This window comes from Ailuropoda melanoleuca, chromosome 5 (assembly GCF_002007445.2).
Source record: "Ailuropoda melanoleuca isolate Jingjing chromosome 5, ASM200744v2, whole genome shotgun sequence".
NCBI lineage: Eukaryota > Metazoa > Chordata > Mammalia > Carnivora > Ursidae > Ailuropoda > Ailuropoda melanoleuca.
In genome coordinates, this window is record NC_048222.1 from 72480488 (window position 1) to 72508022 (window position 27535).

Here is a 27535-nt window from a genome sequence, read left to right on the forward strand (position 1 = left end):
AGCCACCATCCCAAAATGTGGCCTGTACACCACTAGTGGTACACAAGATGATTCGAAGTAAGTCGTGGACGAACATTCTTTTAAAATTTTGAGAGTTACATGCTTACTGTAGTGTGTCTTAGAAACAAAAACCATGATTTCATGGATATTACTGCTTAGCATAAAACTAAAGTAGGTGTTTAAATAAAATGTGAGTCAATTTTAAGGAATGAAGTAATCATTGGGAAATCTGAGTTAAAGGAAAGATTACAATGTCCTCTCTCAGGACTGGATAACTTTCCCGACAGGAGGAAAAAATTCTTGACATTACAGGGTGCAAAAAAGTAGGGACCTACCAGACAGATTCTCCATTGAGGCCAATGAAAGTGCTGGAGATTCCCTTTACCTCTCTTTGACTGTACCCAGTGCTGTTGCCCAGCACTTTGCTGAGGCTCCAGAGAGCCATGTCAGAAGGGATGCTCAGTCCATTAGGTTCTCTTTAATACTGACCAGGATCCTGCCCTGGACCGGTTCTGGCCAGATGGACAGGGCAATGGAGAAAGCCAGTCCACTGAAAGCCTCTTTGTCTTCCCACTTTGAACCATTATCCTGGCGCCCGCTCTGAGCAGCCAGAAATCTATTCCTTTCCCCTCGGTTTTACGCAGGCTCTTCTTAGCTTTTAAGACTCAAATGCGACTTCTATAAAGAAGTTATCTTCAGCCCCAAAATGTACTTCCCAAGGTCTTACCACTCCAAAGTGTTGCCACAAAAGAAAAAATAAAAGCAGAAGGGCTGTAGAAGTTTCTAATCCTCCCTCCCATCCTACCTCTGAAGCTTCTGGAGAAAAAGTAAGGAACTGGATCATTGGGTCCGCCTTGTAAGATAGTAACAGTATTAACAACACAAGTCATGATAATTAAGATTTATTAAATCTATCTAGATTCATTATAACTCTTATGAGGCAATCATCACTAGTCTTATTTTATAGACCATCATTCTGAAACTCAGAGAGGTTAAATAATTTGGCTAATGAGTGGCAGAGCCGGGACTCAAACCCAAGTCTATCTGACTCTGAATCTTATTCTATTTCATGGACTCAGCTGCCTCCCTTTCATGATCTTCCCCAAACTCCACTGTGTCCTTTTGTGCCTGTCCCTACCCCTCCCTACTTCCTCTGTGCATGTAGTCAGAGGAGGTCCCAGGAGAGCCCATCAATCTGAACCCCTGTAAAAGGCCATTTCCTCATAACACACCCTGAACATCTGTAAAAACAATTTCTCCTCAAGCCTACAACTGAACCTCATAATAAAAACTCACCATCCAATATAGCCTTAAAAAAAAAAAAAAAGTCCTGATGGCATTTTAACTACTAGGGGGACTTGGTGATGTTTATTTCCTAGTTATTCTGGGAAGATGCTTGCCTCTTGCGTTTTTGGAACAGAGCTATCTATGAGACACTGGGATATTTTTTTTTTCCATTGGGAAGACTGTGTTGGTCTTCCACTGTATAGATTAGATTATGCTGCCATAAAAATCCCCAAATATCAGGCATCTAAGTTTATTTCTCATTCACTGTGAATCAGCTCAGGGTTCAGGTGACTGTCCAGCCAGCTAGCCTCAGCATTCAGGCAGCTTCTGTCTTACAACCCTCTCTCCCAAGACCGCCAAGGCAGTGGAAGCAAGAACGTGTAGAACTGCACACTAGCTCCTGTGGTATTGTCCAAAACAAGCCATATGGTCATGGCCAACTCAGGGGGTGGGGCTATACAATCTTCCCATGTTCCAAGAAGAGGAAGAGAATCAGAAATACGGGGCAGAAACCTGGTTTATCTTCCATAGCACTCGTAGGCTTTCTTATCCACACATGCAGGAGGAGGTAGTGTCAACAAGAAGGCTCACTGAGAAGAGCCCTGGACCAGGAGTCAGGAAACGAGAGTTTGAGGCTCTTCTCAACCCCTTCTTAGCTATGCAGTCTTAGGGAAGTCACCTGCCCTCACTGATGCTGTTTCCTCATGCACAGCGAAATGAGGTTTGGTCAACCTCACAGGGTTAACTTAAGTTCGACAACGAATGGGTTTCTCCACAAAAGCTTGCCACTCTTAGTACTTTTAAAGCCATTTTTTCCCTCATAGGGAAAGGAAAGAGTAAAAACAGAAAAACAAAACCAAACAAAACAAAACTGGTTTCAGGTGTCCTGAGTTCATATCCTAGTTCTCTCCTCTTTACTAAAGTCATTTGATCTCTCTGAACCTCAGTTTTCCCATCTGTCTAATAGATGGAGACGTTGTTTCTATCCACCCCAGGTGAGACACGGAATACAAAAGACTGTATAATTGTAAAATTCTCCACAGATGGAAGGGATTATTATCTTCCCTTCCCTCTTCTCAATAAGATGTCTCCCCCACCTCCTCACTTCCCCCTCAGCTTTTGAAAAAGTTTAATCTCTCATCCTTCAGAGGATGTTTTTTCACCCTCCATGCCCACCTCCCCACTTAATTTTCCACACAAACTCTTCATTATTGACTACCAAACTTCCTGGAAACAAGGCTGCACACATGCCTTGTCCCCATTCTTATCTTGCATTCTCTTCATAACACTTTTATTTAGCTTCTGCCTCCACTATTAGAAAAAAAGTATCTCTTAAAGGTCCCCTGACCTCTTCATCAGTTTCTGTCAGTTTTGCTTTTCCTTGACTTATTGCAACATTTAACAATAGTAACCATCCTATCTAATCTGACTGATTCCACACTGCTGGTTTTTTCCAAGTTTTGTTGGTTATATCTATAAAACATCTCTGTCCTGTTGATTCTATTGCTAAAACAGTTCTCAGGTCCATATCTTACCTTCCTCGCTATCCACTTGCATGTCCTATTGAGTCTCTGTTATTGGCTTTATTCCTGAAACATCTCTCACATCCATCTCTTCTCCTTGCTCTCTGCTTCTGCACTGGTGCAGGCTCCCAGTTATCTCTGGCTTGGATTATTGCCTTAGCTACCTGTCTGGTCTGTCTTCATCCAGCTATAAAATGGGAAGTACAGTATGTACTGCCTAGGCCCTGAACGAAATTAATTTATGATCTTAAAGAGGGCAGAAGTGTCAAGCTGCTGTACTTTCTTCCTCTCTGCTTAATATACTGTCTAGTTTTTTTTTTCAGGCCTTGATTGGTTACTATTTTACCTACAAAAAACTTCAAAATTTATGTTTCTTCAAACTCTGGCCCAAACACCTCTACTCAGCCTCATGTTCAGTGCCCTCTCCCCATTCCGTTGGGTCTCTACTGTCATAGACTATTTAGCATTTGGCCGACAGCCACCCACATGTATTTGGATGAATCATCTCCTCTACTTGGAACTTACTTCTCTTCTCTGTCTGGGAAGACAACCCTCTCTCTACTTGCCACATCCCAACATCGACATTAAACTTATTGTAAAGCTTTCTCCAACCCAACACCCTTTCCCCAGGGACAAATCATTACTCCTTAATTCCATTTTCCTGCATTTGATTCACATTTTTGTAGAAATGTGGCATCATGTCCCTTTGTATTAGAGGTAGCTATGTGACATAGGTAGTATGAATAGAGACTACTACCAGGGAGACAATTCACTAAGATATGTGCTCCAGGACTTGTAAATTGCTTCTGTAAGAAGAAGGAAGGGGGCCTAGAAGAGAAAGAACAAGACGAGAACAGACAAGAAGGCAATGTTGTAGATGAGTGGAACAGCAGCTACCCATGGCTCTGGGATCAAATAAAGTCATGTGTGCTGAAAGGCCAGGATAACTGGGGGAATTAAATGGAATGTGGGAACAGATTAGTGAGGAAGGGACCTGGTGGGTGCCCACTAGTTTGAATGAAATGGTGCTTATCTCTGACTGGTAGTCTACCTATTAAATGATATCATATGTGATTTTTGCTGTTAAGATTATTCCCATAACTAAAGTTGAGCATTCCCTGCATGGAGAGAATTTGGACTGTCCACTTGAATGTGAGTCATGCTAGATGGCCTTGATGGGCTATTGCTAAATGAAGTGAGATATTGCAAACCAAGCTCTTATGAGAAAGCAGATGTGTGTGTTGGGATTGGCCTACAAACAATGGCTAAAAGATAAGGCATTGATTTGTCTCACATGACAACAGATTGGCATAGGCACTCCAGGGCTAGTGCCATCCAGAAATCAACCTCTCTCCTCTCCCTTTATACCAGTTTGAGAGATGGCTGCCGTGCCTCAGGGCCCACACTCACGGCAGACAGAAGGAAAGAAGGTGACAAGAGGGTGCACTTCTGTTTACATTTCATTGGCTACCGCAGCAAGAACATGGTCACTCCTGGCTGCAAGGGAATCTGGAAAGGTTGTTTGTATCATCCCAAACTCAGTATTACAGAAAGGCAAAGGCAAAGTAACTGGACATAAACTACCATATCTGCCACAGATGAATTGAAACAAATATTAGAATTGTCATTTGTCTGTTCTGAGCTCCCTGAAAGCACTGGTTTAGTAATACCAAAATAAACAAATAAGCAAGCAAGCAACACCAGAGACCTGGTATACGTTAATATTGAATAACTTGTTGAATTAATGTCTCATTGAAGGAAATGATAGGAGATAGGGCTGGAAAAGTGAAAAGATGATGGCCAGTATGAGTCCTGCTCAACAGGAAATATTCCTAAAGGCCACTGAGCAAGGATGTAGTGGAACAGCTATTTAAACGGGGATTTATTTTTACCTGACCCTACTTCTAAAAGGATTTAGGTTACATTTCATAATCAAAACAATCTAAAATAAAGCAGTTCAGGATAAAAATAGGTAGAATCATCTAAGAACAGCCAGGGAGAAGTGCAATCCTGTTGCAAGTTTGTGTAGAAAGATATTGAGTATGAGCCATGCCAAGTAGAAGGTCAAGCATCAAAAAAAGAGGAGTGTCTGGGTGGCTCAGCCGGTTAAGCATCTGCCTTCAGCTCAGGTCATGATACTAGGGTCCTGGGATCGAGTCCCACATCGGGCTCCCTGCTCGGCAAGAGAATCTGCTACTCCCTCTCCCTCTGCCTCCACCCTGCTCCTGCTCACTGCTCTCTCACTCTCTTTCTCTCTAGCTAACTATCTCTCTCAAATAAATAAATAAAATCTATTAAAAAAAGTCTCCCTCCCTTTCCCTCTGCCTCTCCCTGCCACACATGCACCTGTGCTCTCTAAAAAAATAAAAATAAAAAAATAAAAGTAAACCTAAAATTAAAAAATTATTAATTTTTTAAAATAAATTTTTAAAAGGGGTCCTTAGAGCTATAGTTTCTGGACATAAAAGGGACATGAGCATGGGAAAGGATGAGAAAGATCAAATAAATACAACAAAGCCATGTCACGGAGCCTGATGTAGGCATTAAGGCTCTTTAATAAGTTGTGGCTCAACCTACCTCCAGCCGCTGGAAGTGTCTCTTCATTGACAACCTCCAGGACCTCAAGAAGCCTCTGTGAGCATCTGGTTCTACTTTGCGCATCCTACTCCTGGCCCCTCTTGAGAGAACAGACCCATCTTCAGGGACTGAACAAAATGTAAGAGGCTACTCTGTGCCAGGTACAGAGATAGGCACTTTTACATATCCCAGCTCCGTTGACTTCTGAGCCAGATCAGTTAATAAAAATTATTTTTAATTTTTCTCCTTGACCATCTTAGTAGGAGCAGTCCTAGAGCTAGAATGCAATAGAGGCTGCCTTGAATGAACACAACAAAATATCCTATAATTACATGGCACTTCAGTTTATAAAGTATTTTCACTCACACTGTCATATTTGTTACTCAAAATGAACATTTATCTATCGAGCAGCTTTCTGGTGATTGACAGAAAGAAAGGAAAGAGTTCATTTCTGCCATCAATGAACTCATAGAGGTGAAAAAAACAAATAAAGAAAACTGCCCAACAAGGTTATGTGCCTTGGAAGCTCAGAATGGGTGAGGCCGGCTCTCTCTGGTTTCATCCAAGGTGGCTTCAAAGTTTGTAGAGGCATCAGGGCTATGAACAGAATTGCAGAGAGAAGTGAAGAGAGACCAACAGATTCAGAGAGAGGCAGCCAGAGACAGAGAGACAGAAAGAAACACAGAGAGAAGGCAGCCTGTGGTTTTGCAATTGGGGGTCAATGAGATGTCCCTATTTTCTTTCATGAAACCTTTTTAAACTTTAAGTGTGAAAGAATTTCTCTTCCTTGCAACCAAATGATTCCTGATGATAACAACTGTCTAGGCTCCCTTTTTTCTGGGCAACCAAACACAATAAAGCCATGTCCTTTAGCAGGATTTCTTAGTGAACACCAGATTCACCTGTGAGCTCTTCCCACTTGCCTCTTAACCTCTCATTCCATTTATATCACCCACTGATGTTCTAACACTCTGGTCCTTACTGTAGCCACACTCTCCTCCTGCTTTTGAAACATCACTGCCCTGTGTCCTTCCTTCCAAGGCCAGGCTCTGAACTCCTAAGGAGACAACTGAGATCCAGCTAATCTGATTGGCTAGACCTGCTACTGAAGGCCGAACACCAGTCCTTCCCTGACAACACATGCAGAATTAATTATATAGGCAAAAACAGAAAATAAAATGCACCCATAATCCCATTACCAAGTACCTCCATTGTTACCATTTTCCAGGTTCTATTTTATAGTTACACATACTTTGCTTACCAAAACTAAGATCATGCTACACAAACCACTTTGTTACTTGCTATTTTCATAATTATATAGGTAATTCTCCTTTAATTGCAAGTAGTAAAAATCAGCTTCAAAATGTCTAAAGAAAAAAAAAAGGTGAATAAACCATCAGATGGAATTCCAAGAAGATTTTAACAGCCAGGAGACCCAAGGGAGACCCAAGGGAGATCCAGGGAGACCCAAGGGCCTGGCTTCTTCCACCTTTCCATTCCCTTTGTTTTGTCTTCTTGGGCTCTTTCCCCATACCTCTCTGAACATCTGCTCCATCCTTCAGTAATAACTAAAAAATTTCGTTCATGTGTTTATATATCCTATCTCAGGCCTAATATTGAATATTTCTCTCTTTTTTCTCAATTCAGTTTTTTTCAAGTTTATCTCCCCCCCCAATCAAAAAACCATTTCTTGGATTGTTTTAAATAAATTCTACTATTTTTCTGTTTTAGAGTTCATTAACTGATTAAAATGTATTCATTCTTTCCTTCTAGTTTCCTTGGGTTCATTTTGTTATTATTTCTCCAGTCTCCATTATCTTTAATCTTTCTTTTTTTTTTAATTTTATTATTATATTATGTTAGTCACCATACAGTACATCCCCGGATTCCGATGCAAAGTTCGATGCTTCATTAGTTGCGTATAACACCCAGTGCACCATGCAATACGTGCCCTCCTTACTACCCATCACCAGTCTATCCCATTCCCCCATCCCCCTCCCCTCTGAAGTCTTCAGTTTGCTTCTCATAGTCCATAGTCTCTCATGTTTCATTCCCCCTTCTGATTGCCCCCCCTTTCTTTATCCCTTTCTTCCCCTACTGTTCATCCTAGATCTTATTTTAAAAAATAAAATAAAATACAAGGCACATGTGAACTTTTACCAGGCACTTTCTTTAGGTGATCCTTCAACCTCCACTTTCTTATTCAAAGAATGACTCTAGGGGCGCCTGGGTGGCACAGTGGTTAAGCGTCTGCCTTCTGCTCAAGGCGTGATCCCGGCATTATGGGATGGAGCCCCATATCAGGCTCCTCCGCTATGAGCCTGCTTCTTCCTCTCCCACTCCCTCTGCTTGTGTTCCCTCTCTCGCTAGCTGTCTCTATCTCTGTTAAATAAATAAATAAAATCTTAAAAAAAAAAAAAACAAAGAATGACTCTAATGTGGGAACCAAAAGGTACATTTAGGGGTGGCCAATATGAACAGTTCCTGTTGCTTGGGAGCCACTGAAGAGGTAATTCTGGAAATGCAGACAGAACCCTTCAGACTTTGACCACTCTTTATGATTCTGGAAGGGCCTGAATTTAAACAGGAGATGACTCTAGTATTTATCAGTGCCTCCTGTTTGCCGAATACTGTACTAGCCATGTCAACGTATATCCAGAAAGGAATATGGTGTAATCTCCAGTTTACCAATTAATAATACATGGGCAGAGAGCTTAAGTGACCTGTCCACTTCCATAGCTAGTAAGTGGCAGAGTGAAAAGGTGGCCTATATTGCTCTAACTCCAAATCCCACACTCCTTCCACTTTTGTGTATGCCTCCCAAACAATTCTGAAAAAGAACCAAAAAGCAAATAAGAAAAACCTGACTAGAGCAGTACTGAGACTAGCAAAACTTTTAGGGTGCTTATATTTAACATTTCCAGCATCATAGAGGCAAACGTTTTATCTATATCTACAGCCAACTATGGATTATAGATAGATATTTATAATAACCAAGTCTTTTTCCATCCTCTATCTCTATCGATGCATTTTTCTTGATTTTCTGAAGAGATGAGCTATGAGGATGCGGTAGATGCAGCTGTTTTGGAAATATTGCCTTTTCTTTGTTCTGAATGCTATTTAAACATTGGCAGGGGGCCTCATTAAAGATGAATCGTTGAATTAGCAAGTAGTGTTGTAGCTAGAAGAGACAGCATGTGCTCCTGTGGTGAAAACAGATTTGCACAAAGGAGGGAAGGTTTGGGGGTCTGTGGGGGTGGGAGATGGACAGAGAGTGAAAAGTCCTGAGACACAGCAAAGTCAAGTGTTTTACAATGTTCTCCAACCTGCCCGCTGCCACAGGGAAGCGCAAGAAGGCTGAAAGAGAAGCTCCACATCATGAACTATGGATGTGAGAAGGAGCCCTTCACTCTAGGGTAACAGTGGCTATGAATAACCTCTCCTGCCTCCCCTGTATGAAGTTAGTGTCTTGCAGCTCCAGATAACCTAAAGACTTGGCTATCAACACCCAATAACAACAAAAACAATGAATGATTCCAAGATAACCCCTCTCTGCCCTCCTCCCCATATGCTTTGTCTATCTTGGAGGTGGCGAAGAGGTATTAGCAGTTTTATTTCTTTGAATACATGACTCAGTTCCCACATTGTTTTCTCACATTCATGATGGCTTCAATTTGCCTACGGGTTTGGAAATGAAAGAGGCATGACAACAGGGACTCCTGCGGGATTGGATTATCCCATGCATGAGGTGAGCAATTGTCCCGGATGCTCTCTGAAGTTGAGACTCATCCCCAAGTGGTGTTTCATGGGGTGTGTCATTTTACTTGGACCTATTCTTTTCCCTGAATACTTGGTGCTTCAGAATTTGGGGAGGGAGAAGGAGAGAGTGGGAAATGGATGGAGGAAGAAGAGGGGAAAGGAATCAACCATTACCGAGTCTTTACTATGTACCAGTGACAATGCCAGATGCCATGACACACATTGCTCATTCCCCACAGCAACTCTGAAGGAGAGAGTTTGATTCCCATTTTACAGGTGAAGAAACTAAGGCTCAGAGAGAATAACTTACTCAAAGCCACATAGCTGATAAATCACCCATTTGGAACTCAAAACCAGATCTGTCTGACTTCAAGCCCATGCTTTTAATCTGATAATTCTCATAGATATTCACAAATATGGTTTAAGAGAAAGGTTGGTAGCCTAAGTTGAGGATCTTAAAAGACTTTGTCTTGCATTAGCTCCCTACCATGGAGACCTGAAGAAATTCCTGGCCTGCATCTCCAGCAGGAACTCAACTTGTTCCCTTCTTTGACTGCCTCCATGCCAGCCCCTGAAGCCACTGCCTATTTGGGCAGAACGTATAAAAGGGCCAAACCCAGACAGCCAGGGCCTCCAGGGAAATCTCATTCAGAACCGTTCTACTTGCAGGGGTCAAGCTTCCTGCTTTGCTGACCTTCTGGGTCCCAGACCTTTAGATGGTACCAGACCCTAACATATGCCCCTTCCCTTAACCAACCTCTTGTATTTCTTCTCCAGAAAACTGTGCACTTGAAGTACAGACAGGGATGTTTTTACAAAAGGCCAAGCAGGTAATCTACACCAACCATTTGAGTGGAGAGGACACTGGACAAGAGCCCCCTGTCCTGAAACATCGATCACACTGTCTACCATGTCCCCCTCACCCTCCCATAGGTTTGACACTAGAAGCCTTTGGTGGTCCCTTAATCCCAGCTGTGAGATGGGTCACACCTTAGATTCACGAAATTGAGCTGGGGTTACTGACGTGGCCGCAAGCAGAGATACTGACCAAAAGACAAATCCTGATTCCTTCCAAATATGCTCAGAGGTGGTCCTGCTTATTGCTCCCCTTTGAGGTTCCAGCAATGCCCTCATCCCCATATCCCTTCTTGTAGCAGCAGGAGTGTCAGAGTATCTAGAGCCAGTCACCGTGGGAGGCACAAAGCAAATGGTAATGGCTGGTAAGGACTTTGCCCACCTGTGGGTCCTTTTATCTATGTCAGCTAACACAGCCCCTTTAACTTAGCAGTTCAGCCACACCCTGCCCCCATTCAGATTGTACCAAAGCCTGCAAAGGCTGACTGGCTTGCCAACACTTAGCCAGAAATATCCAGAATGGTCCTCTGTTCGTTTCTTCAGATTCTTGGACGGCAGCTTCCTGTTTCCCATGCCAGTACCCTTCTTTTTGCTCACCTGCTACCAACACCTGCCTGTCCTCTAACTACCCCCTTCAGGTCACACAACACTTAGCTGCTGCTTTCTTTGGGCTCCAGGTGCAGACTAGCCTAGAGAGGACCTCCCCCAGAACCTGTTTCCCTGGGAAGTTACCAAAGGGTCCCCTGGCCACCATGTTCTTTGTTTGTTGGGGCATCCTCACAAAAAGGCATTTTGTAAAGCCAGTTCCAAGGAGCTCCCTGCTCTGAGCCACACACCTCTTTAAACTCACTGACCACTATCACCTGAATTGTAAAATAAAATTGGCCTAATACACCCATCAGACCAAACAGTTCATAGATTTCAATTGAGTCTTACCTCTTTAATCTTTATTCATTATGTGATGTTGGCCAAGTTCACCTGTTTTTTGGTTTGTTTTGTTTTTTTAGAGAATTTTCTTTCTTTTTTTTTTTTTTAGATTGTATTTGTTTATTAGCCAGCGAGAGAGGGAACACAAGCAGGGGGAGTGGGAAAGGGAGAAGCAGGGTTCCCGCTGAGCAGGGAGCCCAACACAGGGCTTGAACCCAGAACACTGGGATCATGACCTGAGCCAAAGGCAGCCGCTTAACGACTGAGCCACCCAGGCACCCCCAAGTTCACTTGTTTGAGTCTCAGTTTTTTCACCTTTAAAATGCAAGTATACTATATAGCCTACAGAGTGAGTGTGAAGTCTTCAACGACTAAAGCAAATTAATGCAGCTAACTCAGTGCCTGGCACACAGTAAGTAATCAGTCAGTCAGAGGGTTCTTCTGGCTGGCTTTCCTGTTGAACAATGGCCCCAATTAGAATGGTTTATTAGCCCAACTGAAACCATGCCCACTGTCAAGTCAGAATGTCAGCACAACCTGCAAACAATCAAGGCAGTGTGTTATAAAGAGCAAACTACACACTTGTGACTTACGGTCATAGGGTAGAAATAGGTAACCATTCATCACAGCTTCTATGGTTAGGATAGAGATGCATGGTCTCCTTTTGAAAGCAAACTTGGACTCTACCTGAAAACCTTCCACCTCCCTGTGTTGAGTTCACTGACTATTGCTTTAAATTTTCTCGATGTTTCAATTAATGCTTGGTCTTTCCTTATTTTTAGAATGCAATCAACTCTTTTCCTGCATACAAGAAGAAAGGGGAAGAAAAGAGCCAAGTGTCTAGAAAGGAGGACCCATGTATTTTCCTTCTCTCTTTCGAGACTAAATACTTTATAGCCAATGATAAGCAAAGGTGCTGCCTTAATTAGGGGACATGGGGAGAGGAAGCAGTTTATGGTTTAAATGAAAAGGCTTTCCTGATGACCAAAGCATTCCAGGAGGTGGATCTCACCAGCAGAACTATTTTGTTGCTCGGATAAAGAACGCATGTCTCATAACCTGACATTGCATGACATGTCTAAACAGACAGGTCTTCCATTAAGAAGGTTTTGTTTCATACTATTCGGTACCTCTGCCTTCCCTGTACTTTCTCAGTTTGGGTCCAAAAAAAAAAAATTCTACCAAAAAATGTACTCGAAACTATTGATTTCTGTTGTGCTAAAGCCCCTGACATTCTGGCGCGATGAAGATATTGCTCTGGACCCTGTGAGCCTTCTCGTACTTCTCTTCTGCTTATGAGGGTCTCTGAGGATGGTATTAAAGATATTGTAGTTCCCACTTTCTGACTGTGGGATATCAGCAGGGTCTCTCCTGTGTAAAGAATAATTATCAGCACTGCTGTTACCTCTAGTAAGTGTGTAATTACATGCTCGGTTTTGTGGGCTCTAGGCTGTGCAATTTTAAATTATACAATAATGTCAAATTCTCTCTCGCTCTCTGTCTCTAGATTTCTCTCTCTCTTTCTCGCACTCTTTTTTTTTTATTTGAAAGGGGAGGTGGGTAATTTTTTTTTTTCAAGAGACGGAAAGAGAAGAGTGTGGGAGAGTCTCCCCCCCACACACACCAACAGAAACGACAGCCTGGTAATCAGGGAAGGTCGAATGCTGCCTCTTCATGCCAGGATTTCAAGCTAAGAGAAAGCCTCTTTAAAAATCAAGATGTATTTGGCAGGGAGGGAATGGGATGAAACGAAGGGAGAAAGGATGGCCCCAAAAGGGTGTGGGGGGGGGGGAGGAACCGAAGAGTAAAGAAGTATAGGGAGAAGGTTCAAGGATGGGGGGCAGGAGGGGTGGGGGGCACGAGGAGCATGGTGACAGCATCCCCAGCAACATCTTATCCAGAAAACCAGGGGGTGGTAAGCGTTGTCCGACCTCTGATTGCCAGCCAGAAATTCAAGTAGCCGGAGTCCGCCTCAATGTGAGATCCGGGGCCAATCAGTATCAGCTCTCCGCTAAGGAAAGGAGCCGGAACAGACCCACAACTCCCCCACCCCCCGCACGCCTGGCCTGCAGGCCCTGGAGTCGCTTTCCGGAACCTGGTCCGCGGGCCGACCAATCAGCGAGCACCACGGACGCCCCTCCACTCCGCGCCCGCGCATCCGTGGCTGGGGCCCCAAAGCTCTAGCTTCTGGGTGTCCTGGGATTCTCTGCTCACTGCCAAGCCGATGTGGGTCTTTTCTCCCTCTCTGCTTCTCTTCCCGGAGCTGCAGGTGCTGGAGGGCCCAAGGGTTGAGGGGAGGTAACCCTGTGTCCACCTCAGGCCTGGAACCATCCACAGACCCACTTGGTCTTGACCCTGGCTTACAGATCAGCTATTCAGGTGTTCATTTATTCAACGGACCTTTTCATGACTGCTACTTCCAGTAGCATCTTCTTGCATCTTCCAGTTCCTTCTCTACCCCTGCAGAGGCGGCCCGCAGCTCTGAGTCCCGCCACATTGCCCCTTCACTAGGCTTTCACACTTGGGGAGACCCTGCGTCTGCCACCCTCCCCCTCAATCCTTCTCCCACTCACTGGCCATTGCGTCTGCAGCCACCGCTTCTCTGTATCATCTACGTGTCTTGAACCTACTGGGTGTTCAATAAATATCTGCTTGAGAATGTGCAACTTTCGTGGTACAGACCAAGAAAACAAGGCCAGAGAAGTAAGTGACTTGCCCAAGGTCGCCAACCTGTTTAGCGATAGATCCAAAAGAATCCGGTTTTCCTCCCTATCTTCATGACTGATTCCCATTGTACCACGCTGCTTCTGTGAACAGCAAGATTAGACAGTGCCAATGATTCCAACCAACCGAAAGATCTGAACTGATATAGGAGATAGTGTGCATCTAATAATAGGAGCAGTAATACCTGACATTTATTGTACACTTACATATGTTACATTTGATCCTCACAACAATCATGGGAGGTAGGCAATTTATTGTCCCCATCCAGATGAGGAAACTGAGGCACAGAGAGGAAAAGTAACTTCCCTTGGCTCCTGGGTAGAGCGAAGATTTGAACTCCAGTCTGCTTGACTCCATAGTCCACACATTTAACTCCTATGCTTAGGGTTTCCCATAAGATACATCACAGGAAAAAAAAAAAAAAAAGATACACCCACAGATGTGCTTAAGAAGGAGTCCATGGCCTTTGCTGGACATTTCCTTACTGCCTGTCCTGCTCCCTTTCATCCCACAAAATAGAGTTCACTGTTCCTCTCTTACATAGTCCCAGATTGATTTTTGGTTGGGGGCAGTTCAAGTGCATGGCCATTAAATCATCTCAAACTGACAAGGAATCAGTCAGCAGGCTTAACCAAAGCTGGGCTTCCCTCTCTGAAGGCACGGCCTGCCACCAGCCTCAAAAAGACTTCCTCCTCACAGTCCATCTATAAAGCTTCTTCAGCCTCAAATGAGACAACTGCACCGGGAGATTGCCAACCAAAACAGATCGGGTCAGACTGAGTTTCTGAATTTAATCATCACATTATGTGGTTCTTCTAGTCCCCACAGTTCCTGTGGAATGTGCTAAAGGTAGGCAACTAAAGCAGGCAAATATCATTTTAAGACTGTAAATAACAACCTCCTGGATTTAAATAGATGTTTCCATTTCATAGTGTTTTCACATGTATTATCCCAATTGATGCTTCATCAACCCTGTGGAGAGAAGGCAGCTATTTTTATTCCCATCTACTCCCGCCCCATCACCATCTTTGCAGAGAAAACAGAGACAAAAAGAGATTTAGTTACTTGGACAGAATCCAAAAAGGAATGGAAGCCTGGGTCCAGAACTTAAGTGGGTAAGTGCCAAGTATCAGATGACTCCTCAGAAAGGATCACCCTCCGCCTGTGTCTACCGTGCTGGAGCTCACCAGGCACTATCACATCCATCACATCATGGTACAGGAGAAGCACTACTACGCACATCCACTAGCACCACGACTACCCCCAAAGCAGGAAATGAAAAGTGTTGGTGGGGATGGGGAAAATTGGACCCCTTGTGCACTGTTCCCACCATTGGTGGCAATGTAAAATGGCACAGCTGCTTTAGAAAATAGTATGCTGATCCTCAAAAAAGTAAAAATAGAACTACCACAATCCACTTCTGAGTGTATGCCCCCCAAAAAGTTGAAAGCAGAGTCTCCAGGAGATGTCTGTACACCGTGTTCATAGCAGCAGTATTCACAGTAGCCGAAAGGGGGAAGCAACTCAAGTGTCCGTGACAGATGAATGGAGAAACAAAATGTGGTCTAGCCATAGAATGGAATATTATTCAACCTTTAAAAGGAAGGAAGCACTGATGCAGGCTACTGCGTGGGTGAACCTTGAAGACATCCCACTAAATGAAATAAGTCAGTCACAAAAGGCAAATACTGTATGAGTCCACTTACACAAGACATCTAGAGTAGTCAAGTTCATAGAGACAGAGGTCAAAGGATGATTGTCAGGGGCCAGAAGGAGGGGTGAGTGGAGAGGTTGTGTTTAATGGGTACAGAGTTTTTGTTTGGAGAAGACAAAGAAAGTTCTGGAAGTGTACAACGGGAAAGTTGCACAGCAATATGAAGGCACCTCATGCCACTAAACCATACAGAAAAATGTTCAAGACAGTAAATTTTATGTTATGTAACTTTGCTGCAACTAGAAAGAATAAAAATTAAGAGGGGAGGGGGGTGGGGCATTGGGATAGGCCGGTGATGGGTATTAAGGAGAGCATGTAGTGCATAGAGCACTGGGTGTTATACGCAAACAATGAATCATGGAACTTTACATCAAAAACTAAGGATGTACTGTATGGTGACTAACATAACATAATAAAAAATTTTTTTAAAAATAAAATAAGTTAAAATTTTAAAAATAATAGATACATCAAGAAACATAAAACACATAAATGGAGAAAGACGAAAGCTCAGAAGGCTGAATGACCCCCCATGGAAGCAGACAGTTGAAATTAAGCCCCAAATCTCAAGACCAAACCTCTTCCGACTGTCGCCTCTCCCAACGCTGCATCTGGTCAGTGCCCTGATTTTAGTGTCCTTATGCCAGAGAAAATGTGTATCCTTTTTATTTCTCCCGCCACATTTATCTACAACCCTGACCTTCCAAGATAACTCCTCTTCTGCATGTGGAGTTCAGGAATAAGTGCCACAGTTTATATAGTATAGACTCAGACTCATGATCAAATCATGTCTCCTAAAGCTGAAATGTCAAATCGGTAAACCTCTATCAAGAACGGTGTTGGAGACTTTGAAGGTACCGTAGAAAGGTGGGATAGTTCTTGCCTTCAAGGAGGTTGCAGACTAGCCAAAGAGAAAAGATCTTAAGTAATTAGGATTTAGAGAAAAAGTCAAGAAAGTAAGCAAGGTCCCAGGGGGAACACAGGTGGGACTCAGCTGGACCTCCAGGAATATAGTAGTTAGCATGAAAAAACAGAGCCTGCCCTTGTGGGAGAGAGCATCAGAAGTAAAATCTTCACATAAATATGTAATTAGCAACCTGTTATGTAGGATGAAAGAAAAGTACAGGCAGTCTAGCATATACAGCAGGGGGATCTGGTCTGTCTGGGCAGTCAGGGAAGGCTTCCTGGAGGAAGAATGACCTTTCACCTGAGATCTGAAGAAGTAGGAGTTAATTTGGCTCTGTGGAGAGTGCAAGATGGTGGGGAACTGGATAACAATATCCGAGAAGAGGAGACTACTTAGTCTCGTGGCCCTGGAAGTCTGAGGAGATGAGATTCAAGGTCGACCCTGGAGGATTTGTGGGTATAGAAAGGGAACAGGTGTGGAAGGCATTTCCTGATGGAAGCATTTGTGCCATCAGGGGCCAGAGGCAGTAAAACACAAATTCAACTAAAGCCTAACTCATCACTAGTATCCCACAAGGACCGGACAAGTCTTATTTCCTGACAATAGCAAGATGGAAGGGGTCCTGCTCATCTCCATTTCCTCCCCCGTCCAGTGCTTCTTGCCACCCTGACTTAGACATGCCACAGGGAGCAACCTCCACATTTGTCAAAATAGAAACTAGGCACTCAGGAAGTTGGTTAGATGGGAAGGGTAAGCAGAGAATGGAGCAGGTGCTACCAACAGAGGGATGTCTCATCAGGCAAGCCAAGAACACATGACCAGTAGGCCCTCAGCCACGAAAAGCATGGATGGCCATGGCGAATCTGGGAACAAGAGAATCTGACGTTCCAGGCATGCCATGCAGGAAGGACTGGATGGCCTTGCTGCAGGCCTGAGCTTCCGGGCAGGACTCCAGTTGCAAGAGAGGGAGGAGTTAGCAAAAGTGAGGAGGGGCTGGAGCACCAAAAAGAGGCCAAGGCAAGCCTGGGGACAGCAAGCCTCCTCCAAGGATGCTAATGTTATAAGGGCATATGCAGATAGCCCTTCAGAGGGGCTTGTGATAACAGTAAAGAGAATACTTTACATTTCTAGACACCCATCAGGTTCTCCTAAAGAGCTCACTTAGTTATTAAACGTACAGCCTTTTAGAACTGAAAAGGACCTTTGAGATTATCTCTTTTCACAAACGAGGAAATGGAGGTCCAGAGACATTAAATCACTTGACAAGGTCACACAGCTAATTAGCCACAGAGCTAGATGAAAACCCAGGTCTCTTGACTCTTAATCCACTTCTCTCCACATACTTCTCATTTTTAACTTTTAAGAGTTAGATTTAAATGAGGAAAGAAGCCATCTACGACCAATCCCATGATGAGCAGTGGATTTTTTCCTCTCAGCTGACATGGACTTTGATTATGAGACTAGTTCATTTTTTGTCTGCAATCATTCTATTTCCTTTTATAAAATTGGGTAGAGTGATTATTCTAATTATTAATAGCATTGCCTTTAAATATCAGCATAGGCTGTTTCTTGCTCTATGACCACATGTATTGAAGTTTCTGTGTTTCCGTGACTTTCGGAGGATGAGGTGGGGACACCAGTGTGTGTGTACACACTCCCCTTGTGCGTACCTGGGTCAACACATAGGTGTGTATAGACAGGGCTTCCTGGAGAGTTAGTTGGTCCACAGTCTTTGGATTCCAGCTTTGCCACTGTTAGCAGCTGAGTGAATCTGAGGAACTGACCTGGCCCCTCAAAGCCTCAGTTTCCCTCATTACCAAGTGACGATCATAGTCGCTGCCTGCCCAGTTCATGGGATCCTTTTTAGTTTCAAAGGTCACATTTGTGAAAATCAATCTTTGGCCTCCACACTCTCTTGTTTAGGAGCACCCCATAGCCTGGGTCTCTGTGGAACACACTCAGGGAAGGTCGGCCTCAGGCGCAGTGGGTGATGTCACCACCCTGGGCCAGGCCTGGCCTGCCACAGGGTCACCTGGTCCGACGCACGGTAGATGTTCAGAAGTGGGCCCCAGCCTTGCTTTATTCTTATTCCACCAAAAAACAACAACAACAACAAAAAACAAAAAACAGGAAAGCCTCTTAGGAGTAAATTCCAGGAGAAATATATTTGCAAGTTAGGTCCCCTCTAGACAGCTCTGTATGCAGGTCTTTTAAAATATCACGCCGAAACGCAGAAGAAACTGAGAAACCCTCGAAAAGACAGTGGGAGCTCTTAGTTATTGCTCGATAGGAACACTGTCTCCAAAACCTCTATCGGATGTGTTTCATACTGGCTGCCTCCCTAGCTACTTCTGCAGGAACATACAAGATTTACTTCCAACACATTTAGTAACGAACAGCTAGAAATTCCCCCCCCCACACACACCAATTTCTCAGATTCCGCTACAGTGAATTGGACTAAATTTGAGCCTAAAAGGCTTCACTGAAATCTGATTGGAGACAAACTTTTAAGAACTGTCTCATGTCCCCATTCCACGTGGTCGGTCACTTACAAAGGGTGTCCTGCAGAGCATTTGCTCTGTGAGATTTTACTAGACAAGAGCAGTCGAATTGTTGTCATCAAATAAGGTTAGGAAATTAATTTATTTCTTTTAATTTTTCATTTAGTCAATAAATATCTATTAGTGTCCTTCTCTGTGTCAAGGCAGAGCCTAGGTTCCTTGCCACTGAGAATATACAAAGGCTGCCCACATGGGGCTCACACGATAGCCTTGGATGCAGCATCTATAAGGGTCTGAGAAGTCCACCCATAAAGAAGGGTGCTTAACTCTGTGTAACCCAACGTTCCTCCAAATTGTTTGAATACAGAACCTTTTTTACTTCACATTTCATGGACATGAATGGAGAAAAGCTGTCTTAGACTCCATCTTTGTTGCCATTTGGCTCTACGAGGACAGTGCATTTTGCCAACAGAAGTTGAAGTTGCCCCTGGATCTACACTGGTGCGTTAGCAAGTTGGAAAGAGAGAAGGAAGAGAGTGGGGGAAGAAAGTGGTCAAAGAAAGAGAAATGTCCCTGTCCAATTCTATCAATCCCATGAGTCCTGTGAGCCAGCCATGGCCTTCATGGCGCCTTTCGTCCTCGTGGACCCTTTCCAGGGTTTTCCTGAATCCCATTTCTTGTCACTAATGAACTCCTCGCCCTCTGCCTCCAAGCTCTGCTCTTTTTGTCTGGTCTGGTCCTTTCCTTTGGATTTCTTCTAGCTCTCAGCCTCCTTGCTGGGATGCCATGTTCTAGACCTCTCTAGAGTCCCCTACTTAGGATGTAGATTCCATTTCCTCTTGAACGATACCTGTACCTCCTCACGCTTGATATCCCACTGGTGTGGGAGATAAAGCCTGGCATGGTTAGCCTACCCATCCTGTTATCTGGTCCTATTGTTTGGTCAAGATTTCTATACCACAGATCCAAACTCTCACTTTCCCCTAACTTGGTTCCTACTCGGCCATCCGAGGGCAGGTCTCAAACAGAGGCCTGAGATTCACATCCCTGGACTACTTACACTCCCCTTCTAGCACCCACAGTGGCTGCTTGTGGGGCAATAACAGGCCCTGGGTTCCCATCTTCTGTCCTCAATCACTTCCCTTGGCCTAACGACATTTCTAGCTACAGGTGGAACCATCGCCAAGGAGCTGTCATCTAAGCCTAGAACCCAGCATACCCCGGACTCAGCAGCACCTGCAGTGCTCATTCCTTCTCTGGATGTCCTCCTGGCCCTTTTCAACAGATACACTTGCACCTGGAGCTTCACAAAGCACAGGTGGCTTTCCAGGGTTCCTACTTGTTGGAGGTTGGAGGTGAGCTGACCCTCTCCTCCAGCCCCTTTTCTGATTCCCACAGCATAGTCAAGATGTCTTTGCATATGTGCCTCCTTCACACCTCGTAACACTCCTGAAAGTGGGTATTGCTAATCTCCTTGTATCGACAAGGAAGCTAAAAATGTAATGATTCAAAGACACATAGGTAGTTAGGGCAGAACTGCCATTTGAGCCTAGATACCCTGACTCCAAATGTCATGATCGCTCCATGACACTAAGCTGCAGGCAGCGAGACAACTGCCTGAGACAGAGCCTTGATGGCTGGGGTTCCCTGTGCCACATGCATCCTGGATCCAGAATGCCATCCCCACGTTCCCTATTTCCAAGCTAATTCTAAGCCAAGGGAGCTACTCTCTGCTGATCATGAGAGACTTGCAAGCTGGCAGAATGACCTCCTGAGAGAAATCCAGGGAAGTCCCACTGACTTGTGCATTTAAAGTAGGCTGAGATAAAGCTTCCAGAAACATTCCACAGGAACAAATCCGTAATTGGGAAAGTAAGAAACAACCGAAATGGTCTTTCCAAACTCACATGTCTGTCATTAAGTTTCTCCTGGGGGAAAGGGGCAGAGAAATCAGAGCAGATTTGGGGAAAGGTTGGTCTCATTCTTTGTTTCTGTCCTCATTATAGACATTGGCTAATTCTAAGTCAGCGGAGAGACACCACTGGTAATTACCAGGAGGGGAACTTATTCGCCGCTCTGCTGCCCCTTACGCATGTCAATTTCTGGGAGGAAATTCAAGGTGAGGACGATTTTGCAAGGCCAGCAAGAAGGAGGGTTAGTCCCCCATGGCGTGTGGGAACAGTAATTTGTTTCTGTTAATGTATACTAAGGTTTGCAAATAATGTTTCCTGTAAATTAGGGAAAATGCAAAACTCCCCCATCGTTCTCACTCTGCCATGCTTTCATGAGCAAGACAGAAAGGAGTGAAGTAAAGGACAGTGACAGGGGAGCCGCCCATGGCTTTGCCCTCGGCACTGTGCTGGGAATGTGTATCACTTCTCTCCAGAGAGGAAACCATCTGAAGCCTATGTATTCTTAAAACTACCTCTTTCCTCTTTTTTAAATAATTTTTTTTATTTTCATGTTGAATTAGCCAGGATATAGGACATCATGAGTTTTTGATGTAGTGTTCAACAACAAAAAATAAAATAAACTACCTCTTTCCTCAATGCCATTAGTGACCTCTCTCTATTTCTCTGAGACTGAATAAAATGTATTTTTTAGTGTAACTTGATTTCTAAATAAGTAAAAACCAAGAGTAGGAGTTTCCATCTACAATCAAGAAACACAAAGGCATAAAAGCAATCATTTAGACTCACTTTCTACATGGATTTGTTGGGCAACTTTGGGCAGGTCACTTAATGCCTCTGATCCTAGGAATTTCACGTACAAGAGGCCGGTAACTTATTATCCTCCTCTGTATATGCTTCGGAAGGATTGCTGGCATGCTCAGAAGCAGAGTCCTGAGAGCTGGTGTTACTGAAGCACCTACTATGAGCTGGGTGCAGACCACGTCATCTCAGCTAAGCCACACAAAGGTGCTATCAGAAAAGGGTGATTATCCCCATCTTACAGAGGGAAACTGAGGCATACAAAAGTGCTTTGACAGGTACTAGGAGCTATAATCAAATATAAGACATTAGTACTAACAGTAGCAGTGTTAACGCTGGCAGCAGCAGACTAGTCTAAGGTCTACGAATTAAATATAAAATGAAACGTAGTTTTAAACATAAATGAAACCAGTCTGGGGAACCAATAAAACACACGGTCTTTGGGGAAATATTGCAGAGGTAAGGGAGGTTTCCTGCACTCGTTCTTGGCACCGGGATGCAAAATGGACAAAAAAGTCCGCACGGTCTCTAGCCTGATGGAACTTACATTCTTGGGGTTCACACAATGAACGAATACATTCATTACTGAAAAGCAGCACACATCAGATGGTGACGAAAGCTAAGGAGAAAACACCACAGAAAGTAAAGAAGACGGGAGTTTCAAGCTGAGGAAGTGGTCAGGGAAGGTCTCACTAAGAAGGTGTCACACATTGTCACCTTGAAGGAACCAAGCGGTGATCTGTGCTGATGTTGGGGGAGAGCCTTCTGGGGAGTGCTGCAGAGGGATGAGGGCCTAATGCTTCTGGACTTGCTTAATGCCCTGGAACATTCCCAGAGGTGAGTCCACACTGCTGGAGTGTTCTGGGGATGCTGAGTGAGCGCAGCAGTGGAAAGAAACAGTTTATTTACTAACGAGCCCAGACCATCTCTGGAATGAACTTTCGTTCATTTTTTTTTTTTTTGCCCTGGTATTTTTAATTACAGATATCAATCCATTGAGTTACACAGAGAGGCTAGTAGCCCCTATTTGAAAATTCCCCAAATGCAAATGACTCTCTCTGGAATTCCATTTCAAAGGCCCTTACAAGAAATAAACATTGCTTTAAGAATACACAGAAGTGAGGGGCGCCTGGGTGGCACAGCGGTTAAGCATCTGCCTTTTGCTCAGGGCGTGATCCTGGGTTATGGGATCGAGCCCCACATCAGGCTCCTCCACTGTGAGCCTGCTTCTTCCTCTCCCACTCCCCCTGCTTGTGTTCCCTCTCTCGCTGGCTGTCTCTATCTCTGTCGAATAAATTTAAAAAATCTTTAAAAAAAAAAAAAAGAATACCCAGAAGTGGTGAAGTTTTTCCTGTAGCTCTCTGATGTCTACAAAACTGAGGGGAAGAGGGCGCCCTTCAGGGCCCACGAAGCAAGCCCTCTGAGATTCTGTTGCTAGGCAAGGTAACCAGCTTTCAAACCCAAAACATTTCTGCCCCTAAAGGAAAGCCCAACTGTACTTGTCCAGCCCCTCCAGGCTTGGGTGTCCTGCTCTAGGCAGAGCCTCCGTCCTGGCCGCCTCTCTCCATGCTCCCAGGCTCCCCTGCACTGCCCCCTTCCCCCACTCTGTTATTAGGTATGCATTTCAGATTTTGAATGGATCTCCTTGTCTGGCGTTAATTGACAGTGAAAGCCCGGTTTTCAAAGCCAAGGTACAAGCACTGAAGGTAAGTGATCAGAGGACTGCCCTCGTAATAAATCACTGCAGCGCGGGTCACTGTTTGGAGTGTGAATGCAGTGTTCAATAAAGAAACACACTCCACCTTTCAGCTTCAAGCCGACCCTGCCTAATTGACCTCATTGTAGTCCCTCCATTAATCATTCTGGCACATGGGGCAAGAGGCAGTTTCACTGCTTAGGTTTGCAGGGAGGAGGGGGACCAGGTCCATGTGGGGGTGGGTAAGGGTTGAGGGGGCAGTTATAATGTAAAAGGAAATCATAGACAATTCTCCCTTAATTAACTCATTGGATTTCCAGGTTGGCCAGATAGGGTTTACTTTGCTGAAGGAATGTGGGGAATAATGCAGGGACCTTCATTAACTTCACACCAGGACGCATGAGTTTGGGTCTCTAACAAAAGCAGATGTGAGCATCTGTACCCCATCCAGAGAGCAACTCCGCCAAAGGATGGGGGTTAGCCTAATGCTACATAATCATTCAGTGTCATCGATCTCCCCAGACCCTGATTAATAAATTGCAGCAGAAGTCTTTTACGGGGGTGACTACAATTATATTTCACCTATTAGAAGCACATCACAGCTCACCCCAGCCATGCGGGACTGGCCTGCCTTCCTCTTGGCCTCCATCCTCCCATCCTTCTGGTCCTGTCTATGGCTCTGCACTTGCATTTTACTTGAGAGACAGGAGGTTCTTTTTATCCATTCCCCCTACCCTGCTGAAACAACCCCCAAGCTGGCCATGGTGAATAGAGCATAGGGGGTCAGTTCACACTTCGGCTCAAGACTTGTTTCTCAATGCAATCCCGCAAACATAATTTGGGCACCTGTTCTATGCCAAGCATTGCACCGTGCTAGAAATATACACACACCGAGTTTGATTTGGTCCTGGTCCTCAGAGATCTAAGAGTCTGCAGTGATCTATTTACATTTTCAAAATGCAAGAGGTGCCTTTTTGTACCAAGCTGCTTTAAATTAGACCTTTTTTTAAAAGGTCTTTTCCCCATGATTAGTTGCTATTATTCTGGAACGCAGTAGTTTCATAGTTCACAGGGGTAAACAAAGCCCAGAGGGTCAGCAACTTTTACTTTGAGAGGAGGTGAGTGAAAAGGCCTGGGGAGGAGAGAGCAGGCTGAGGGAGGGTTACTGCTCATTTTACACTTGTGATCTTCCCTGCTGCTCCGTCTTCCCGCATTCCATTACTGCTAATGAACTTCATTGTTTGGTTCAAAACGCCAGCCTGAAGGCATCACTCTCCTTCCCCTCAGTGCTGAGATTCAGTCTTGCTGATCTCCAAATTAACTTGTAAGCAAATACTTCAAGTCCGTGCCCTTCCTTCCCTGACAAGCACCTGGAGGAAGGAATTCAGGCCAAGACTTCAGGACAAATTCAGTCCGAGTGTCCAGAAAGGCAGAGTGAGCGTGTTCATTTGCTATTGCCTGTAATTCAATTCCACTTAACTATATTTATTGCGTGTCTACAATATGGTCTGGTAATTGTGCTAGTCATTGGGTTTAGAAAGTTGATAAAACACAGTCACTGACCTCAAGGAGCTCACGGCTTCTTACCAACCCACAAAACGGATCACATTTCCTTGGTTCTACTATCAAAAACACAGCCACACCTACAGGACCCAAGAGTTAAGGCAGCTCAGCTTAGTGGGAAAACCACAGGATTTGGAGTCATACAGATGTAGATAGAATCTGAAGTCTGTCCGCTCACAATCTGTGTGGGCTGGTCCGCATTATGTAACCTCATGGAGGCATAATGGTAGCTATCCGCTGGAGTTACTGAGAAGATTGTATGAGTTCATGTATGTAAAGTGTGCCCATTTTGATGACTGCTTTATGTGGGAGAATTCGGATGAATTATTGCAAAAATCATCCACACAGAGAGTAATATACCAGACCAAAATTAAAAATCCACTCTAATATGTCCCCTTCTTACTCCTCCCACTGAAGACAAAGCATCTCGTCAACCTTAGCATGTGATCCAGAAATGGCACATGCCAACACCCAGCAGGAACCCCTCACAGGTTGCACTGCCTTCCCCTGCACCTTCTTCGAGGCCATCCCATGTCCCTCTTGCTTCCAGCCAACCTTTGCCTACATTTCATGTCTACCCCACTTATTTCACATGTGGAATAATCAAAACCTAAAATGTTAGGACAGTGTCAAGAATTAGACATTTACTTCAATCTTCTCACATAAGGAAACTGAGCCATACAGAACTTATGAAGGTTCTCTAAGTTTGCATAGGTAGTTAAGGTTAATTAGAACTAGGATTAAAGCTCCAATCTCCTGGTATCAAATCCAGTGATCTTGCGGGGCCTGGGTGGCTCAGTCAGTTAAATGTCTGCCTTTGGCTCAAGTTATGATCCCAGGGTCCTGGAATCGAGCCCTGCATTGGGATCCCTGTTCAGCAGAGAGCCTGCTTCTCCCTCTCCCTCTGCTGCTCCCCCTGCTTTTGCTCACTCTCTGTCTCTGTCAAATAAATAAATGAAATTTTTTAAAAATCCAGTTATCTTTTTACTACATGAGGTTGGCTATATCCAGTTACATTCAGATTGGTACCTTATTTTATGCCACCTTAAAGTATCTGCAAATAGTTGAATGTGCTATCAGAGCTTCCTTACCAGTCTCCATACTTCCCCCCCACCTTGTCTCCCCTTTATTCCAAATCTGCACAGCACTCTCCTGAACAAAATGCACAAAGATAAATGACAGTAGACNGGGGGGGGGGGGGGGGGGGGAAGAAGATGAAAACTCACAACCAGAAGAAAAAAAGATCTGCCAGACAAAATAATGTCAAAATTGGAAAGAATCCTCAGAACCTACAGATGGAATTTTGGTAAGTAAAATCTGCTTAATTATGGCCTCATGAATTTCAGTCTTTGCCTCATAAAAAGGATGAAAGAAAGGACAAAAAGGAGGGAGGGAGGGAGGAGGGAAGATAATTCAACATACACTGGTAAGTCAATATATATTTTTACAAAATATATTAGTAAATGAATAGAAAATACATTTGTAATTTGATTTCCTTTTTAAAAAATCATCTGTATTTGAAGAGAAAGGGAGGGAGTGGCAAGTCCTCCACCCTCACCATTGTCTCCAGACTCAGAGACCCAGAAAAATGGTAGGCTGGCTTCTGTGACATGGGCGCTGCCTCTTAGTCTTGGTAGAGTACTGTTCCCCTCTGTCTCACTCAACTCACTCAACACACTTTCACTCAACATTTATTTTACAGTCATTCAGATTTAGCTACTCCCAGTAAACTTCTGGAAAGGAAATATGGAGGAAGGTAATTATAAATTGCACAGCAAATAAGGCCTTTTAGGTAGGAGCAGAGATAAGAAGAAACAAGGTGGGGGTGCCTGGGTCAGTCAGTTAAGCATCAGAGTCTTGATTTCAGCTCAGTCATAGTCTCAGGGTCTTGGGATCAAGCCCTGAGTTGGGCTCTGCACTCAGTGGGGAATCAGCTTGAGATTCTCTCTTCCTCTCCCTCTGCCCCTTCCCCACCTACTCACATGTTTATATGCACTCTCTCTCTAAAATAAATAAATAATTTTTTTAAAAAAAGAAGAAGAAGAAACAAGGTGATTGCAATGGCTTCTAGGATCCATCAGTTCAAACGGTCATGGATCCAAGTGGAAGGAAAGAAGACTGAACCATTACGAAGCAACCCTAATCCATGGCTTCAATACTAGCACATCCATTAATATGCCTCAAAATATCAATTGGGGAACTAAGATAAACCATATGACAAATATCACAAAAAAGAAGGAAGGGAGGGAGAATGGGAAAGGTAATTCAACATACACTAAGTCAACATATATTTTTATTAAATTTATTAGTAAAATGAACAGAAATTACATTCATAATTTGATTTCTTTTTTAAAAATCATCTACTTGTTTCAGAAAAATGTATACCAAAATTTCAAAATATGTAGGCATGAATAATATGTAAACTCTTCAAATCCTCCCTACTTTTACATCTTATGTAAAAAATTCTCATTAAGAAAAAGAATATCTCTTTGAACTCAGACTCTCACATCACACATAAGGCAAATACATTCTTTTAAAATTGGTAATAAAAACAAAGATGCATTGGGCATTGTTAAGAAAGTTTTGGTCAGTTCAACAAGTCAAAAAATGCATTAAGGAGAGGCATGGATATAGAAAAGAATGGGAAATTATTCTTTGGAGGCAGTACTCTTGGTTACTAAAATATCCTTATGAATCATCCACTCAAATCTACTAAGACTTCAGTGAGTTGGTTTAGACTACTGTTTCTCAACCCTTACTTCATTTTAGAATCACCTGGAAAGCTTTTAAAAAT